A 6,439-nucleotide genomic window follows, 5' to 3' on the forward strand; every position below is an offset into this window, starting at 1 on the left:
GTCCTCACATTTTCACATTTCAACACTTTACGTCCTAATTTACAAAATCAGAAAATACACGAAATTTGCTTGTACACAACTTAGCCAAATTTTCCTAGCTCTCATACAAGTCCATACATTTCATTTATTTCACATTTTAGTCCATCAAAATAACATTTTTACAATTTAGCCCAAATTACTCAATTTCATCAAAAATTCAAAGACAACACATGTAAGCCCAACATCAAGCTTTCATATTTCAACATATCACATCACAAAGCTCATGAATACATCCATGGAATATTTTAAATTCATCGACAAAATCAGAAATTGAGGCATGGGTTCGATAATATGCAAAGCAACGATTACAAAAATGTAGAAATTATCAAAAACCGAACAAAACTCATACCATAATCAAGCAAAACCATAGCCGAACCCTAGCAAGCTTTTATCTTTTATTTTTCCTTTGATTTTTCGGCAAAACAAGATGACAATGGCTTTATTTTATGTTATGTTTTATTTAACATATGTTTAATATGTTAATGACCATAATACCCTTTTAATAAACCATTTAAAAACCCATATAATAAGGTCATTTATGTCCATTATCAAAGTGAATGGCATAATATCTACATAAGGACCTCTCAATTATAAAGCCAATTCAAATAGGCACTTTTAACATCTAGCACATAGCTTTTACATTTTACGCGATTAGGTCCTTTTTCACGGTTAAACACACAAACGATTAAATTTTCAATCGAAACTTTCACACATGCTAATTCACACATCATGAACACGGAGAATAATATTTAAATATTTTTCTGACTCAGATATGTGGTCCCAAAACAACTATTCTAACTAGGGTCTAAACCAGACTGTTACAGGAGGAGAGAAGAAATATTCAGCAACAGCACACAAGAAGATGGTGATTGCTCAGAACCGATTAAGAGAGAGAGAAATAACAAGAATTCAAAAAAGGTTTTTGTGAGGAAAAGAAAGGCTGAGACGAGTAGCTTAGGAAAAGAAAAAGAATTAATGGGGACAAGAAATAGAAAATCGGCAGCAACGGGAAATAAAACCAAAAAACAACAAAGAATAAAACAGAGAACAAAAATGAGAAGCACCCTACACCCTTGCCGAAATGTTGAGTAAGAAAAAGGAGTTCAAAATCAAGCAACACTCAACTTATCCCCAAATTTCTCCACAATATCCTCCTAGAATTCGGCTAAATAATCCCCACACCCCTCAAACAATCCAACCACCCACTAGCATCAGAATTCCATTGACATACAAACATTCACACATCATCCAGCAAAATAAAACACTCCCCTACATCACCAAGACTCGAACCCCAGACCTCAGGCACCAACAACAGCCACTTATCCCTTAAACTAGCAGGCCCTTTCTGTCGTGTTATACTCACATTAATTTAAAAGCCTGCTAACTAGGGACAGAAGTTTATTCATATTAAAAGCAAAACTTTTGCATAAGTCAAGGCTTGAACCCAAGACTTCTCAAACACTTCCCAGAACACTTAACCACTGAAGCAGACATGCATTTGTGTGCCACAAACATACAAAAATAATTACTTAGGATTTTGGGCATTAGAACTCTACCCCCTAAAAGAAATTTTGGCCTCGAAATTTTACTTGATCAGAATAGATGAGGGTATTGTTGTCGCATCACCTCCTCAGGTTCCAACGTGGCCTCCTTAGAGCTGTGATTACGCCAAAGTACCTTAACCAGTAGGATAGAATTTTCCTTTAAAACCTTTACATTTACGATCAAGTATCTGAACAGGCTCCTCCTCAAAATTCAGATCTGGTCTAACCTCAACCTCTTCAACTGAAATAACGTGTGTGGGGTCAGAGTGGTAGTGTCTCAACATAGAGACGTGGAACACATCATGGATCCGATCTAACTCTGAAGGTAACTCTAGCTGAAAGGCAATCGGTTCTACATGTTCCAGTATTTAGTAAGGCCTAATGAACCTAGGGCTCAACTTGCCCTTCTGTCCAAACCTTAGTATCTTCTTCCATGGTGAGACCTTAAGAAAAACGAAGTCCCCCACAAAATACTCAATCTCCTTACGCTTCAATCCACATACGACTTCTGTCTGTCTGATGCCGCTTTCAGTCAATCCCGAATTGCCTAACTTTATCCTCAGTATCAGAAACTAATTCAGGGCCCACAACACTCAGCTCACCCAACTCAGTCCAACACGAAGGAGTACGACACCTACTACCATATAATGCCTCGAAAGGTGCCATTTGTATGCTAGACTGATAGCTATTGTTATAAGAAAACTCTACTAGCGACAAGTAATCCTCCCAACTGCCTCAGAAATCAATCACACAACTCCTCAACATGTCCTCCAGTATCTGACTCACCCTCTCTGATTGACCTTCTGTTTGAGAATGGATGCAGTACTGAAGTCCAACGTTGTACCCAAAGGTTCATGTAACTTCTTTCAAAATTGAAAAGTGAAACGAGGATCTCTATCAGATATTATGGAAACTGGTACCCCATGCAATCTCACTATCTCAGACACATACAATCTAGCCAACTTCTGCAACGAGTAATCAATACAAACTAGTATGAAATGGGCAAATTTGGTTAATCGATCCACGATGACCCATACTGAATCTTTCTTAGTCAGCGTTAGGGGTAGCCCACAAACAAAGTCCATAGTCACTCTCTCATACTTCCAAAGTGAAATCTTAACTGGCTGAAGCAACCCTGAAGGTAACTGATGTACAGCCTTAACCTGCTAACAAGTTAGACATTTCCCCACAAAGTCGATAACTTTACGCTTTAGACCCGGCCTCCAATATAACTCTCGAAGGTCTCGGTACATCTTATTCCCACTAGGATGCATAGCATAAGGGCTACTATGCGCCTTTCGCAGTATAGGCAGCCTCGGTACACACACGAAAATAGAGCACCCCTTCGCTATTCAGTCCAAAACCCATAGTATCCCACTCTCGACCTGACGAAAATGAAGACCCAATGACTCGTCTTCCAACTGTTTACCCTTAATCTGCTCAATCCACGTTTGTTTAACTTGGAGCTCGGCCAACAAACTACCATTATCAAAAGAACTGAGGTGAGCAAACATCGTCCTCAAATCAGTCATAGCTTTACGACTCAGTGCATTTGATCGTAGTCATAGTCTTTTAGTAGCTCAATCCATCTACGCTGCCTAAGGTTTAGCTCCTCCTGAGTAAGGAGATACTTGAGGCTTTTGTGATCAATGTAAATGATACACTTCTCACTATACAGGTAATGCCTCCAAATATTTAATGCGAATACCACCACAGCCAACTGTAACACCTCTTACCTGAGTTCGAAACCGTTACTGGGTATGAGGCATTATTGTTCCCAAATCACATACATACGTACTAATTCAAGAAAATACGGGCCTGTTAACTTTAAAACTTTTTCAAACTTTGTTTAAACTCCTTAATGGGGGCCTACGCGACCTCAAACCTTTGTTGGAAACCCTTCAGAACCAACTCGGCCCCTTGAATTGACTTAATAAAAATGACTCTTGAAAAAAGACAAACGCCCGTATGGAAGGGCAACATGCCTGTGTAGTCATTATAACATGGCCGTGCTGATGGCCCGTGTGACACACACGGCCTAAGAATCTAAGGACACACCCGTGTCCCATGCCCGTGCAAATTAAATTCTAAATTTGAACCTACAGGGGTTTAAACATGGCCTGGCACACGCCTGTGTCCTTGGCCCATGTCCCTCACACGGCTATGACACGCCCGTGTCCTAGCCCGTGTCTAAAAACCTTGACATTTTGATTCTGAAGTCAGTATCCAATTTAAGGCACACGGTCGATGCAAACGCCCTTGGCCATAGGCCGTGTCCTCCACACAGCTGAGACACACAGCCGTGTCTCTACCCGTGTGTTTACTACCATGCATACTGACTTGAAATTTTTACATACAGGGGACACATGGGTGGACAACACACCCATAGGGCTAGCCGTGTGTCACACACGGCCGTGTGTCTACCTGTGTGGACAAAATAGGGCTATCTCTGAAGCCCTTTTGCCACCCTGAAACACAACATAACAACAACCAACATAATCAAAGTCTAAATTACTATGATTTCACAACCAAACAACCATAGCTAAGGTATATTTACCATTCATATATTTCAACCATACTAACAATTCCTCATTATTGGAAGACTACTTTACATTCATATAACAAATTTCAATATTAGCCATTTTTCATGGCCTTGTACAAAATGAGTGAAATGTTAAAGCAAGCCAACACATTTGGTCCCAAAATAATGTGACACTAAAACCAAAATCAAAGAGTCCTATACATGCCATAATCAAAATAAAGAGATAGGGTAAGCATAAAGCTTAATAAGTTGCATGCAATAAATATAACAATAACTTTACCATCCATCATCATGCTCATAATACAAAAGTAGGCATAAGCACAACTTACTCGTTATTACCCAATACAATTCACATAGCATATTTTGAGCTCTCATCTCATAATAGGTACCTGTACCACTCACAACATGGTTATACTTTTCTCATTAAACTTAATCTAAAAAGCTCACTGTTGAACCATTTGGAATGCTATCGGATATTCATTAAGCCTGAAACACAGGGTATAATGCTGATGCCATGTCCCAGACATGGTCTTACACTGGCTCTTCCATCAAGTCGATGCCATGTTCCGGACATGGTCTTACACTAACACCCCTATATGTGCCAATGCCATGTCCCAGACATGGTCTTACTCTGACACATCTCGTAGCTGATGCATGTCCCAAACATGTCTTACACTAGCTCTCGTCTCAATGCTGATGCCATGTCCCAGACATAGTCATACACTGGCTCTCATAATGTGGCTGATGCATGTCCCCGACATGTCTTACACTAGCGCACAACTGACCTAAATGTCATGGCATTAATATCCGATTTGTTCCTAAGGTCCTTCCGGGAGTTCTATTATCTCAATTTTTTTTCCTCATACATAATTATTTCCACAAATAAGCAATTTATGCTATATCAATTCAAACACATATAATAACAATGTAGTTGTACTATTTTCATACAACTTACCTCGAATTACAAAATGTAGACGACTAGCTTGGCTTAGTCCACTCATTTTGTTTCCCTCCTATCTAGGCCTGGATTTTACACTTCTTGATCTATAATGATAAAAGTTCACAAATTTAATCATTTTATTTATCTAGGTACTCAACAATTTGTAATTGGGAAAAATCACCATTTTGCCCCTATACTTTTACAAAAAGACCATTTTACCCTTAGGTCCCAAAATTGATTTTTATCAAATTTCTTCATATCTTAAGCCTAGTCGATTACTTTTTATACTAGAAGCAATCCAAAATTCTCAATATTTCGCACATTTATCACCTATTTTACATCTTATGCAAAATGGTCTTTTTTAGGGTTTTCATGAGAAATCTCTTCACAAAAGTTGTTTATTTCACAACCATGATTCATTTTCTTCCATAAAACTTTTGAAAACAACATGAACACTCTCATGGTAAAACCCTAGGCTTTCAACTATTTTGCAAAATAGTCCCCTCATTTGAAAGCTCATGTTACAAGGGTTCTAAAAGTGTAAAAATCATCAAGGAAAATCATCAAAATCACTTACTTGTAGAGAGACTAAATGGCTGAAATTTCAAGCTTCAAAAATCCCTCTAATGGCAAATATTTTCGGTCAAGAAGAAAGAATGGAGGAAAAAGATGATGGCTAGCCTTTTAGGGTATTATTTTATTACATATTATGTCATCAAATACCTAATACTTTGACCATTAGATTTTCTTTATCACATGGCCGGTCAAGCTATAGTCTAAGGGTCTATTTGCCCTTTAAAGACCCCCAATTTAAGTTTCATGGCAATTTAACACCCTTACCTATCAAATTAAGAATTTTGAACTGTATGCGATTTAGTCCTTTTTCACAATTAAGCTCACAAACGCTAAAATTACTTCACCAAATTTTTCATATGCTAATATAAACATGTTATAACTCTAAAATAATAATAAATTACTTTCTATGACCTCAAATTAGTGGTCTTGAAGCCACTGTTCTGACTAGGCCCAAAATCGGGCTGTAACAATTCTCCTCCTTAGGAATTTTCGTCCCCAAAAATCTTACTGGTGAACAAGTTTGGGTATTGATCTCTCATAGTCTCCTCGGGTTCCCACGTGGCTTCCTCGACTCCGTGTCTATGCCACAAAACCTTTACAAGTGCTACACTTTTATTCCTCAACTTCTTGACATCTCGATCCAAAATCTTAATCGTTTCTTACTATAGGTCATATTTGGACTTATTTCAATTTTTTCTGGTGAAATCACATGTGAGGGGTTAGATCGGTAGTGACTCAAAATCGATACATGGAACACATCATGAACTTTCTGTAACTCACGAGGCAAGGCTAATCGGT

Source organism: Gossypium arboreum, chromosome 8, assembly GCF_025698485.1.
Source record: "Gossypium arboreum isolate Shixiya-1 chromosome 8, ASM2569848v2, whole genome shotgun sequence".
NCBI classification, from domain to species: domain Eukaryota; kingdom Viridiplantae; phylum Streptophyta; class Magnoliopsida; order Malvales; family Malvaceae; genus Gossypium; species Gossypium arboreum.